Source organism: Dermacentor albipictus, unplaced genomic scaffold (assembly GCF_038994185.2).
Source record: "Dermacentor albipictus isolate Rhodes 1998 colony unplaced genomic scaffold, USDA_Dalb.pri_finalv2 scaffold_63, whole genome shotgun sequence".
Taxonomy (NCBI): Eukaryota; Metazoa; Arthropoda; class Arachnida; order Ixodida; family Ixodidae; genus Dermacentor; species Dermacentor albipictus.
In genome coordinates this window covers 353,664-367,953 of record NW_027225617.1, presented here as the reverse complement: position 1 = coordinate 367,953, position 14,290 = coordinate 353,664, and the positions used below count along the sequence as shown (strand labels likewise).

The 14,290-nt window shown below is 45.7% G+C and overlaps 1 protein-coding gene and 1 long non-coding RNA gene across 4 annotated transcripts in view; one reads left to right on the top strand and one right to left on the bottom strand.

Moving 5' to 3' along the window:
- LOC139053063 (uncharacterized) overlaps positions 1–14,290 on the bottom strand; it is a 407,344-nt gene that overhangs the window by 140,093 nt on the left and 252,961 nt on the right. The gene's annotated exons all lie outside the window — the stretch shown is intronic.
- LOC139053060 (uncharacterized) overlaps positions 5,282–14,290 on the top strand; it is a 57,172-nt gene continuing 48,163 nt past the window's right edge. The window contains exons 1-5 of one of the 3 annotated variants that reach the window (XM_070530197.1): positions 5,282–5,399; positions 5,999–6,077; positions 6,169–6,201; positions 6,640–6,666; positions 11,143–11,166. The gene's annotated coding sequence lies outside the window, so the exon portion shown is untranslated. Of the gene's footprint in view, positions 5,400–5,488; positions 5,583–5,718; positions 5,738–5,998; positions 6,078–6,168; positions 6,202–6,639; positions 6,667–11,142; positions 11,167–14,290 lie in introns of those variants that run through there. The other 2 variants (XM_070530198.1, XM_070530199.1) reach the window with 2 other exon arrangements.

The window sequence follows — 14,290 nt, the reverse complement described above, 5'->3', positions numbered from 1 at the left end:
AAACCTCAATGAGGTTGCTCATGACTTGGCACGAGGACTTGCTAACCGTGACAGTCACAACCGAGCCGTTCACCATCAAGCGAAGGAATCCAGAGATCATTTATTAACATACAATGATGTTACCAAACATTACTATTTAGGACGCAGACAATTCCCATTGCCACATTCAAAACTGAACAGGGCTCAGGCAGTCTCACTGCGCTTATTGCAAACGGGTACGTATCCCACACCGTACACCATTAATAAAATATATCCAGAGAGGGAGATTAAGATGGAATGCAATGATTGTAATGGCATCATTGGAATCAGACATATGCTGGCGGGGTGTCCCGCGACTCTCCCCAACCTCGTTGAAGAATGGACACAGTGGGAGAAAAGGATTCAAAGCCCATTGTTTCAGGACCAACTAAGGGCAGTCCAGAGGGCCCATGATGTCGCTGAAAGGCTTGGCCTGACAGTGCCAACGTGGGAGCGGCCCGCCTTGGCTTGAGAAGTCGAGCCTCCGGACCTCAGTACAATAAAAGTTTTCACACACACACACAAAGCAGGGTACATCCACGTTTATATAGATGGTTCGTTTCATAAATATTCCTTGACTTCAGCATTCGTCATTCCACATTTAGCGCTAGAGCAACCATTTAAATTATTCGGAGAGACATCTTCCACCGTGGCAAAACTGTTTGCAAGCCTGTGTGCTTTCCGTTTCATAACATCAGAAAAACATTCGCAAAAATGGGTTATCCTTAGCGATTCGCAAGCCGCTCTCACATTACTACAGAGCAGTAAGAAAAATTCTTTGAACACTTTGCTATTGTATGAGACAGTCAAAGAACATACAAAAGCAAGCGCAATAAACCACGTAATTGCAGTTCAGTGGATACCTGGGCACTGCAATATTCCTGGTAATACTGCAACGGATGCAGCTGCGAATCGGGCGCACAATAAAGGAGAGACAACCAATCATCGCGTATTGCGTAGTGAAGTCCGTCTGCTCCTGAGAGAGATTTCTTGTCGCCTCAGCAAAACTACCTGGTTTTATCAGCAAAGTAAAAACTCGGAGTTATACTTTATAGACCTACGTATAAACTTATCAATGCCGGAAAATCTAAGAGACAACAGAAAATTTGAAACATTGGTACACCGCCTACGTCTTTGTACTGCATTTACGAAACACTTCTTGCACAGGATATAGCGTGTCTCTAGTCAGTAGTGTTCTTGTGGCCATCCAGACAAATATGTGCATCATCTTCTCCTTGAGTGCAAGAAATACGATCCACAAAGAAGGGTACTGCAAGCAAATTGTGTTGATATTAGACAGAAGACCATTCACTCTAAAAAAGATACTTGGCCTATGGCTAACTGCGGGCCTTCAAGAGAGCGCTTCTCGCTCTGAAAAAGTTTTTAGCAGACACCAACATTTCCAGAAAATATTAAGTATCAGATGATCCGCATACGCTAAATGAGGAACAGAAACGTTGTTCGTTGTTCATCATCGGTTTATGAGGTGATTGCAACTTTTACGCAATATGTATAAATCTGTTCTGTACTTGCAGTGTATTAAATGTGGTGTGTGTTTTGGCTGTTCAGAATATCAGACTTTATATATGCGTACGTGGACTGAACTAATGCACAGGACTTAGCTTGTCACGTACTGTTGGACCGTATATTTTTTATTCATCAAATGTTCTAGTGAGTGCCATATATTGTGTCGCTATTCTCCCTTTTTACGCAAATTTGTCTCTTTTGCCAAGTGACAAGGAGTAGCCGGTGCCACTATAAAGGCGCCAAACGCTCCTAATATGCATTTCAATAAAAAAGCAGGGTAACGGCATCCGCAATTACAAAGATATAGTTAAATCAGCAGAATAATTCTCTAATGACCTGTGCAGTACCGTGAGGAGCCACGATACTTAATTCAAAGTAAAAATGAACTGTGTATAGAGGATCCTTCTGTAAATGGCGATGAAATTAGTAGGCCTTAAAACATGAAATGGGAAAAAGCGGCAGGAGAAGATGGACTAACCGTCGACTTAATCAAAGATGGAGGAAATATAATGATTGAAAAGCTGCCGGCTCTTTATACGAACTGTTTCACGACTTCAAGGAACCCAGAGAACTGGAAGAATGTCAACACTATACTTATTCACAAAAAGGGCGACGTTAACGAATTCAAAAATTATAGGCCCATTAGCTTACGTCCAGTACTGTGTAAAATATTCACCAAAGTAATTTCCAACAGAATAAGGGTAACACTGGACTTCAGTCAACCAAGACAATAGGCTGGCTTCAGGAAGTGATACTCTACAATGGATCACATGCGTCATCAATCAGGTAATAGAGAAATTAGCAGACTACAGCCAGTCTCTCTATATGGCTTTCATAGATTACGAAAATGCATTTGATTCAGTAGAGGTGCCAACAGTCAAACAGACATTCGATAATCAAGGAGTACAAGAGGCTTACGTAAATACCTTGGAAACTATCTACAGAGACTGCACAGCAACCTTAATTCTCTATAAGTCGGAAGATAGCTATAATGAAAGCGTTTAGACAAGGAGACAAAGTCTATCCGATGCTATTCACTGCATGGTTGGAAGGAGTATTCAAGCTAATAATGAATAGAATTTATTGATAGGAAAGACAGAGAGGTCGACCTGAGCTAGTGCGCTCTAGTCTGCTACTCTGCACTGGGGAAGAGGGAAGGGGAGTGAAAGTATTGGGATGGATGATGATGATAAGAGAAGTGGTGAGTGCTTATGCACATGAGACAGTTTCCTCGCTAGAGCCGCTCGTCGAGCTTGGTGTCCTGCAGGAACTTCAACAATACTTTTGTTGCACGCACTGAAATTGCAGTGTCAGGCCATGGGCCGAGGATAGTTTCCTCCGACAGTAGTAGTCTGCCAACGCTGGCTAGGAAACTGTCTAACGTCCTTCGCTCCAGCATATATGCTGGGCAGTCGCACAGTACGTGTTGCAGTGTTTTGGGCATCTGGCAGTGTACACAATCAGGGTTGTTCTATTGGCCGATGAGGTGTGCGTAGCGACGGGTGAAAGCAACGCCGAGCCGAATCCTGCGTAGCAATGATGTTTTGCTCCGTGTAAGCTTCGGGAAAAACTGAATTTACCGTCTGGGTCAATCGTATGTAGACTTCAGTGAATATTATCAGAGTGGGCTCTGTAAGCCTTTGTAAGCTCCTGCATGAGTGCCTTGATCATGGAGTTGGTATCAGGTCGCGAGTAGGCAATCCGTACTTCATCAGAGGATGAGGAGGCCCATCTTGCCTCACTGTCAGCGAGTTCATTACCAAAGACACCACAATGGCTAGGCATCCATTGAAAGGTGATCATGTGGCCACTTAACTCGGCACTGTGATAAAGTTCGACGATTTCCAGCACGAGCAGATAGTATGGTCCTTACTTTAAAAAGTATTTTAGTGCCTGTAGCGCTGATTTGGCATCGCACAATATCGTCCATTTATGGGGTGTCTGCGTTCTCATAAAACGGACAGGCTGTCGTATTCCCACAAGTTCTGCAGCCGTAGATGTCGATTTGTGGTCTAATCGAAATCGTTGAGTAATTCCAAGTTGTGGGATGACAAATGCGGCCGTTGTGGCAGATGGCGTGACCGAACCATCAGTATAAGCTGTTAAACTGGGATGACTATAGAAGGATCAATGGCAAATGTGATGGCATTTTCCTGTTCAGGAACACTGGGGACGAGTTGCAACAAATCATTGAGGACGTTGACAGAGAAAGTGTAAAACTGGGGCTGGACATTATTATGCAGAAGACAAAGATAATTAATAATAGCCTCGAAAGCGATCGAGAGTTCAAGACCGTCAGTCAGCATCTAGAGTCTGTAACCACTCCCCTCTCCAATGCCAATGGCCCTGAGGGTACACGAAATAAATAAATAAATAAATAAAGAGTACGGTTACCTAGGTCATTTACTCACAGAGGACCCTGATCATAAGAAGGAAATTTACAGAAGGATAAAAATGGTTTAGCCCATAAAAATGGTGGTTTTTGATTGAACAACGCCTATAGCTTTTTATGTACCTTCCGTACCTCCTTTGCTTCTCTTGGAATTCTCTCGCGAGTCATTTTACATTGTCACCCGTACTGTTGTACCATGCGTGCATATTGTATTTGCCGGCTGCTGGTGCTACTTAAGCATTTTTTCCTCCTGGTCTAGGGTTATTCTGCAATTATTGATTATTTATTTAAATATATGTCTAAATCACCACAGTCGTTTTCAGCGAATGGTCCACTACGCGCGTAAAAGCACTTATAATTCAAAATACTGCCCAATACAAGCAGATTTCGAAATTTAGGCTTCCGGTTAGTTTTCATTGCACTCCATGAAGTTACCCCTCAAGAAACAAAAAATGCCTCCACAGGCTTGTCACATTTGTCTCTGACATGTTTGAACGACTTTCACTTAGTGGATTCGTAAGCGCGCGTGCGAGAATTCGCCGCCGTCTCTCCTTCCTCTCTCACTCTATCTCTCCATTCCATCTTTCTATTCTGTTTTTCCTGTCCTCCAGCGTAGCGCAGTCAACCAGATGCTCTTCTGGTTAACATCCCTGCCTTCCCCTTCTCTTTCCTGCTCCTCCTAAACCCACCCACTTAACAGAATTGAATCGCGAGTCTTCGTTGATTCAAGCCTTCCGTCTACCTCAGCTGGAGCAGTGTGATCAAAAATAACTGATGAATGGACAGTCACGGGGTACGAGTCATCCGAGTGAGCGAGCGTTTGAAATTCAGAATTCTAAAGCGTACAAACGTGTGCCGCTGCGAGGTGGCGCCACCAAATGAGTTATGCGCGTGCGAAACTCAACGTGCCGGACACGCATGTGCAAGGATTTTCCTCGCTGTCTTCTTTACAAAAAGAGGTTGGTTAGCCTTGCCTTCAGCACCCGATTTCACTGAGAGACGTACAGTAGAGCGCAGAAAATTGTTTGCTATGTATCACTGGAATGGGACAGAGGTATAATTTATTTGGTGAAAATGGATAACCCAATAGCACGAAGAAAAGTTGTCAAAACAACTCTAGCTCTTTGAATTTCGCGCTCACTCCACCGCTAAGACAGAGTCGCCGATGTCACCATGGCTCGAGTCACCACTAGAGCAAAAAATACACTACTTGGAAGAATCAAAACTAACGATAACTGCTGTCTGCCGTAGGGGGCAAAACGCGTCAACGCTGACAATGATTCTCGGCCGATCTCTCACAGTAGGTATGCACCACAGTTTCCGACGCCGTCTTTTAACGGCAGCCACCGCGCGTGCATTTCACGCGACCGTTGCGTGCCCCCGAACGTTGGTTCTCATTCCTTCGGTGACGTGTGCAGCCGAGTGGACGTGTACGCTGTTCGGGAAGCGCCGACCTCTCACCGTGAGCGTCACCGCCTCTTAACGTCGCCTTTTTCTCCTTTCACGTCCGGAAATTTCCAGCGCTAAGAAAGTAGGCCTCCGCTCTGCCCCGAGTGCTGCCCACGCCGGTCGTGGGCAACACTCGATGTCGCGCTGCAATAGCATCGCGTGCTGTCGAAACCCGTAAGCTGTGCGAGTGAATTCGGTAAGCGCGAACGGTGCTGCGCCAGGGGAAATATCACTCATGGAATAACGTAGCCCGTTTGCCTTAGGCAGTCCCGTTTCACCGTTAGAGCCGTTGCAGAACTTCCAGACATCGGGTCGACCTTGCTACCCTTATCTACCCGCAAGCAGATTCTTGTAAGTGCACTAGGCAAACGATTTACTCCGCTTACTTCCGCTTACCCTCGTTTTAGCTTCCAGCACTAATGTCTTGATTGGTGACGGCCAATGCCATAATATAGAGAGAATTCTCGTGAATGACGACGCATGTGGGCTTGTCTGCGTGTGCGTGCGCTGCTGGACACACAATTTAACAACTTCTGTGCAGAAGGCTATAGGGGCGTTGTTGCTAATGCGTTCTGGTCTCGATCTCATACGCTTTGCTTTAACTCTTCACAGTGCACCCCTGCTGAAGATCCTCTGCCTCTGTTCCTGGACCGTTCTCCGACTTCGAGCGAATAATCAACTCCAGCCATGAGTAAGTCCCGGTAGCCGCTACCAGCTCCGGAATGAATTCGCCCGTAACGAGCTCCAACGTGCTTAACACCCGATTCCCTTTTTTTCCACAGCTGAGATGTCTGAGATGTCAACGATTTCAGGCGGTGAGTTTGCTCGTCGAGCGCATGCCTCTTTTCAGAGTCACTTTTGTTTTCGTCCTTGTTTTCGGCCCCGTGTGTTGGCGTGCCAATTGGCGCAGTGCAGCTCCGAATCGACCTAACGGAACCAGTTTTCATTTAAGTGCACCCTTTGACATTGAAAGCTTGTATGCATCTTTGAATAGCCATGCTGGGTGTCACAGTTTTATGTTTTTTTTATGTCTGAATGTAACACGAACTGGCAGCAAAGATTTTATGATAATGTAATAGTACATTGCAGTTCCTGTGTTAGGCGTCCAATTGCGGCGTTTGACAAACTGGCGTTGATGTTGTAGGTTTGGCTGTTACTTTTATTTGGACCAGTGCTGATCCAATTTCCCTCGATGCTGATATTTTTAATCTTTTATTTTTGCTGTCGTAATTTTGCTTTTTTCGCATTTCCAGGCGAAGTCTCCGGGATTGAGTCGTCGGGTAAGAACTACTGTTAAAGGCAACGCCTTTCTTTCTTCTGCTTCCTTAAGTCGATCGCCAATGCAACACCGCGACTGAGAAAGATGCGTCTTATGCCCGCATAAGGGATTCTTCGAATCACGGATATTTGAAGGAATGCGTAGAAACTGGTGGCACAGCGGGGTAGTGGTCTAGGTTCCAAGACATGTGCAAGCTGCGTCCGTTTTTTTTTCCCGCCTGTACCACAGATACTGTGTCCTATAGGTGCACCTAGTCCGGTGTTTTTTTCCAAACTAATTCACCTCGATGAAGTACCCTACGCGACAGGTTCTTTCCTGCATAAGCGAGCGCAGGCGAGTGTGATGCTGTGAAATCTATCTCCCTCCCTTCGTGGTCAAAGAAGCCTCATGCACTGTTGCTCGCTTTGTGAGGCCCGATGTAGCAGTGTGGCCGAGAACTGTGCAAGCGGTAGCGGCAGCGTCACCATACACTGCTGTCTCACGTGACTTATGCGTTGCGTCGTCATGAACCAATAATTTCACAGAAAGAAAAAAAAACTGGCTGTAAAAGAAAGGCGATTATGTTAAATTAGTGAAGACGCCGATATGCTTGCCGGTTTGGAGATCTCAAAAACATGTCAGAAATCAAACGTGTTAAAAACATGTTACAGAAAACATGTTAAACAGAAATGGTTGATCTGTAACTAAGCCCGCACAGCAGCCACCGTTGCTAGCTCGCGCGCTTAGCGTGTTAACATGCGCGTGGTCTGCGGTTGCTCCCGAAATCGAGGGCACTGATTTACCGTGTTGACATGTAAAAAAAAAAGGTGTGTATTCACATCAGAAAATTTTCGTCGTCATTGGTTCGTGTTAGCTTTCTCCTTGTGTTTGTCGCAAACAAAAAGTATCCCGAGAGCAATTAAGCGGAAGCTATAGGGACATTCATGAACAGCAGGTTGCCATTATCCCTCAAGAGAAAATTGTATAATAGCTGTGTCTTACCAGTACATACCTACGGGGCAGAAACCTGGAGGCTTACGAAAGGGGTTCGACTCAAATTGAGGACGACGCAACGAGCTATGGAAAGAAGAATGATGGGTGTAACGTTAAGGGAAAAGAAAAGAGCAGATTGGGTGAGGGAGAGAGCGTAAACTTTTATTTCAAATCAACAAGATTTGAGTCCGGCGTCTTTTTAGTGGGTCTGGGCACCCGCCGCGGACGCGGTTCCGAGACCTTGTCTCGAAGCGGCTTCCTCGGCTCGCTGGACGGCCCAGAGTTGTGCTGTCAGTTCAGAGCTGAGCAGTGCGGTCATCCAGCGTGACCGGAGACTGGCGGTGGAAGAGACGGAGGGGTCGGCACTGCCCGACTTGTTGTTTAGGTCCCAACACTCCCATAACATGTGATTTAGTGTGGCAACCTCGCCACACGACGTGCATTTGTTTGTAGTGTACATGTCTGGATACATGGCGTGCATGAGTCTGGGGTTTCTGTAAGAGTCTGTTTGTAATTGTCTGAAGTGTACTGCTTGCGTCCTGTCTAACCTAGCGTGAGGGAATGAGTATATGCGTCTTTGTAATTGGTAGTGGGCCGTGATGTCGTGAAAACTAGTCATACGATCCTCCCATGCCCAGACGTTTGCAGTACCCCGCGGGGGCTCTTACTCCGATGCTGCTCGGTGAGTCAGGCCTCGAGCAACGCCGTGAGCCGCTTCGTTGGGGGTGCTCATTCCAGTGTGTGCCGGGATGCCTTCGCAAATGAGCAAATGCCTTCTGTTATCAACGTCGGCCTCTCCCTTGCTTCCTGGTGTATGGGATGTCACTGGAGTATCTGATACGCCTCTTGCGAGATGCGCCCATTTGCAAAATTGCGAATTGCCGTTGAGTCGCAGATCACGTATGTAGCTTTGGTTTGTGTGAGGGCCAGTGCTATGGCCGCTTCCTCTGACGCTTCGGCATGTGCCGTGTTCACGGTGACGCTCGTGAGGTGGTTGCCTCGGTGGCTAGTGACTGCCGCCACGAAACTCTTCCTGTCTCGATAGCGGGCTGCGTCGGTGAAGACCGCCTCCTTGTTGTTAGAGTAACTTTTGGTCATGTGTTTTGCCCTGGCTTTACGCCTTCCTGTGTGGTGTTGGGGGTGCATGTTGCGAGGCAAAGGGGGTACGTATAGTTCTAGTTGCCTGTACTTAGCGGCGTGAGTAGCGTGAGGTGTACTCACGACAATGATGTTTTGGCGGTTCTTGGTGCACACCGTGTCCTCCCCTGCTTTTTGCCCCGGTACGTTGGCCGCCCGGTAAATGGCCGATGCGAGGAGCACGGTTCCGGTGGCGGCAACGTCGAGGCTTCCTCTTGGTCGTATCACGACCTTGAAATCACTTCGTGGGAGTAGTGGCATTTTACTGTTCCTGATGACTTGTTGCTTGACGTTACGCTGTCTTTGACGCGAACGCTGTCAGTCGCCGTTCGCTCCCTCGCCGGTGCGGGAGTGGGTTCCGTTCTGGGTGTTGCTTTGCGCGGCCTCGCCGTTGAATTGGGTCTTGTATCGAATGGTGCACCAACCGTTGCCTTGGAGAAACTCTTCAGGGGAGATGTCCTCCCCGTTCACTTGAACTTCCATCACTGCTCCGGCGAAGCGAGCTCCGGTGAGGGTTAGCGTCGAGCTGGTCAAAAGCCTCTGTGATTGGGAAGGAAGTCGTTTCCCACCTTGAATATGGTGCCAGTAGAATCTTGGTGACTTCCTGCATACGCTGGTGTTACATTCATGAGGCGAATGAGCGATAATCACAGCGAAATTCTTGGAAAACGGAGCCGACGTGAAGTGCGTTCCCTCCCATTGGCAATTTCTTCTCATTGGGTGAGGGAAGAAACGCGAGTTAATGAAATCTTAGTTGAAATCAAGAAAAAGAAATGGGCATGGGCAGGACATGTAATGAGGAGGGAAGATAACCGAGGGTCATTAAGGGTTACGGACTGGATCCCAAGGGAAGGGAAGCGTAGCAGGGGGCGGCAGAAAGTGGGCGGATGAGATTAAGAAGTTTACAGGGACGACATGTCCACAATTAGTACATGACCGGGGTTGTTGAAGTATGGGACAGGCCTTTACCCTGCAGTGGGCGTAACCAGGATGATGATGATGATGACGACGACGATGACTACGATGATGATGATGATGATGATGATAGGCGCATTCACGCCGTCGTCGCCGTCACCGCCGTTGTCGTGCGTTCCTGCCCGACGGCTGCGTCAAGCCAACACGTGCCACCTGCGTATTGTGAGCGCGCCCTCGAGGAGATTAAGCCTAACGTAGGCCTTGCTATCGGTGTCGATGCTTGAAAACTTTTTGGAAACTTGGGAACTGGTAAGGCTTTGTTTTTCAAAGTATTTATGTAAAATAATTTACAACGTTGAAACTGAATAAGCGTGTAAATGGGTCTATAACAAACACGCTTACACCGCTTGGGTTTGGGGTATAAGTTAGAGATTGATTTACACCTGCGCACATTTATAAGGATGGAAGGTATTTTACGGTTCAGGTTCGTTCGTTCATTGAGATGGCGTATCGTTCATTATTTTCCATTCAAATGTTTTATGTATTCTCGTTAATATTTCTGCTAAATGCCTTTGTTTTTTACTTCCTCGGAGATCAGATTGAGCTATGTCTGTTGCTGACAACGGGTTAACGCGAAGAAGGAAGACAAATTGATAAACAGCGGGCGAACAAGGAAACCCTCCGCTCGGAGTCAATGCTGCATGTATTTCACCTATTCATAATTTCATTGAAAAACAGTGTACGATAGTTATGCCACATCAGTGTGTGTCTGGTGGTCTCGAGTACCTGTATTGGTTCATCTCTTAAGCGCTGACTATCCAGCAGACCACCCGGGACGTTGAAGTTTGTCAGGAGGCACCCAACGCTTGCCTAATTTTGTCGCATGTCTTGGGCACGTTATACACATGGATGAATAAAAATGTGATTAAAAAATTTCAATTGCATATCAGGTGGCACGAGTCATACCAGTTTTTTTAATACAGTGCACCGTTTTTCTTTTACTTTTGTGGTAGCCAGCGCAATTCTAACCCTTGATATACATTAATCGATGAGGCATACATCATTTCTGCGAGAGAAAGGCTAGCCTTATTGAATATTTAGCATTGTTCCACTGGCTAACTGTGTAATTCATGACCTTTCGGCACTTATTGCAATTAAGGAATTGTAGCCGGCGATCTTGCATTCACTTGTAGCGAATTCTCGGGACGACACCAGTTTCGAGATTTTTCCAGTTATGCCACGATACACAATGGCGTTCCAGCTATTTTTGTGCTGCAATGCGTGAAGCAGAGTATTTTTTTTTTTTTTACGTGACACAGCAGTGCATTTGTACCGCGAGTTGGACTGTGCATATCTCGAAACTGGTGCCATCCTCAGAAGTCGCATACGAGATAGAAGTGACGAAGAAGTAATGTTCTGATGCCTCCTTCCTTGTGCTTCTCTTGTTTTGCAGCCATGAGCGCCAGTGGAATATCCTGTGAGTTTCACACAGTGGTTTTATTACATACTCTTTTCATAGAGGCACAATCCACAACGGTGTGACGAGAGGTAGGACGAACAAGAGAAGCCTCGGCTCGGAGCCAACGTTTTGACAGGAAGACTTTGTTAGGCTAGGCCAGCTTATTTGCTACGGCAGGATTTGTTAACACGCATAACAACATAACAAACATAAGTTGTTAGGCTTGAACAATGTGAGGGACGGGAAATGGTGTTGGGTATGTTGAAAAGGAAGCATTAGCGTTGATAGTTTAATAGAACAAGGACGCGAGGTCAGCGGTACATATAGTTTTACTAGTACACCTAGGGAGGCAATTATTTAACCTTCTAGAAACTGTGAGGGCAGAAAATCGATATGGAGAGAATGAAAAATTAATAATAAGCAGTAAATACCTCGTCTCGAACGTTAAAGGGACACTAAAGTGAAAAGTGATTTCTTCTGCATCAGTAAATCACCGTTCTACAACACCAAAAACACCACCCTTACAACGATAGGACGTTTGGTAAGCGAGAAAAAGCGCAAGAACGAAATACGGGTGGCGACGCCTGCTTAAGTTCCCGCACCTGGGGGCTGTGACGTCATGGATTTTGATGGCATCTTCTAGGGCCTACTAATTATATATAACGGTACAGATTGACTACATTGTGTTCTAAAGGAACCAAATATTAAACACGCCAAGTTTCGGGAACCTTTATTCAGCCAACGCGGCCCAAATGCGAAAACAAACTTTGGAATCCATGACGTCACGCTGACGTACCGGCGCTGGCGTTTCGGCGCGAAATTCAAATACTGATACTTGGACCTTCATTTTCTCATCTAATATTCAAACTATTTTCTTGAAATGACTGCCTGCAGGGTTCTCAAACAATGCTTTATTAGTCTACACTGATTTATTGTTTCCCTTTAGTGTCCCTTTAATCAAGAAGCACGACGTGAACAAAAATGGGATTTCCGTGGATGAAAAACGGATATTGGGAGTAGGGTGTGTAAATGGCTAACGAAAGATATGAGAACAAGCACACATGTTGTCGAAATTAAGGAAGGAAAACTGCCCAAATATATTTACAGAACATACAAGTGAGCTTCTTTCTAAGTGGTCATCACGAAAAAAAAAATGCAATGTGAACAGTCAACAACAACAAAAAAAAAACCTTCCAAGGACGGAGCGACCACTACCAACTGCCAGGTTTATTGCACTCAAGGCAATATGTTCAACACCTACCGCGGTGGCATAGTGGCTATGAAATCGCGCTCCTGAGCACGAGGTCGTGGGATCGAATGCCGGCTTCGACGACCGCATTTCGATGGGGGCGAAATGCAAATACCATGCCTCGTGCATTAGAGGCGCGGCCTATTCTCTGACGCGGCCTATTCAAGTACATGTAAAACGCAAAAACGCTTTTCTGAAATACCTCCTAGACCTATTTTAATGAAATTTGTTGCATTTAAAAGAGAAGATTAAATTCTAGTGACTGTTGGATGCGGAATTTCGAGTTAGGGCCTGAATTTCGTTACAATGATTTTTAACAATTCGAAACTTCAAAAAATATAGAAGCACGACGTTTTCTGCTTAATAGCTCTCGATTAGGAATAGATGTCACGGTTCTGTAAGCGTTATCTATTAGAACATTCAGAGCGGACAATTTCGATATGTCAGTTTGTATCTTACGTGAATTTATTACGTTGAGTACAAGGGTTCTGCAAAAGCTGTATTCCCATATTACAAAATTTTTCGAGGTTTATGTGCAACATATCAATTTTGTCCACTTTAGATGTACTATTAGGTGCAATAAACTGAATTATGTTAACGTTTTTCATGGTTGAGTTAAAGAGTTGGAAACTATATAGTTTTGTTTTCTTAAAATTTTCGATTTTTCCCAATTTTATTTAAGAAAATGACGGCCTAATTTAAAATTTTGAGACCAACCGTCACTAGATTTTAAGTTTTTTTTTTTTAAATGCAACTAGCTTCGTCGAGTTTGGTGCACTGGTTGCCGAGAAAAACGAATTCTCCTTTTACATGTATTTAGATAGGTCAAATTAATCACGAGTCCTCCACCACGGCGTGCCTGCTAATCAAATTGTGGTTTATGCACGCAAAACCAAGGAATTTAATTCAGTTCGATATATCCAACAGGCAAGCCGCAAAATTTAACAAAAGCATGACTGCAAAAAAAAAGGGAAAGGTACCGATAAAAGGCACATATTGCTAGCTATTCAAAGTCAATCTTTCGTTAAGGGGTTCAATGCTATCAAACATAACGGCAACTTTGTTTACTTTCATGCTGTGGCACGCCTAATGTCATACAGTGTTTATGTCTACCGGGAGTACAGCTCTGAAGATTAATCTCATGCAATTCTACGCTCATTCACTATACCCCTTTCGCAAGCTATGCCGAAATACAAACGCGAAATTCGGCAGATGCTCCCTGTTAGATGTTGACGCTGCGATCTCACGACGACGGCGACGTCGACGACGACCAAGCTGACATCTTCTCCAGCGTGTCACATGACCCCCGGCGGCGGAAGCACCGGCTCGGGGCTGGTTAGAAGGCGGGCGAGTGATACAGCTTAAGACGCGCGACATGGACCACGTCGGAGCTATGCTGAGCCACGGTTGGCTCAAGAGGGGCGATTTCGTACGTGACGTCAGTTACTTTACACAACACACGGTAAGGGTCAGAGTAGCGTTAAAGTAGCTTCCCCAAGAGGCCAACGCGTAGCGACGGCAAAAAAAGGAGAACCAGGGTGCCCAGTGTGTGATGGACGTCACGATGGCGGGCGTCATATAAGCGCCGCTGATTGTCCTGCGACTCCACAAGTCGACGTCGGGCAATATGGCGCGCTTCTTGAGCTTTTAGTATGGCTTCACGGGCGTACTCGCACGTGGAATTCAGGCTAGCATGCAGAATGGTGTCGAAAAGTAGTGTGGGATCGCGGCGAAACAAGAGGAAGAATGCTCACTCAGTACGCATTCAGTATACATGACTTCAGTACAATTCATGCAATATTAAACAAAACTTATATAATAATTACTGTGTGATTGCACTACTGTTTACTATCTCCGCTAATGAGAAATGAAAATACACTTATATACTCACGG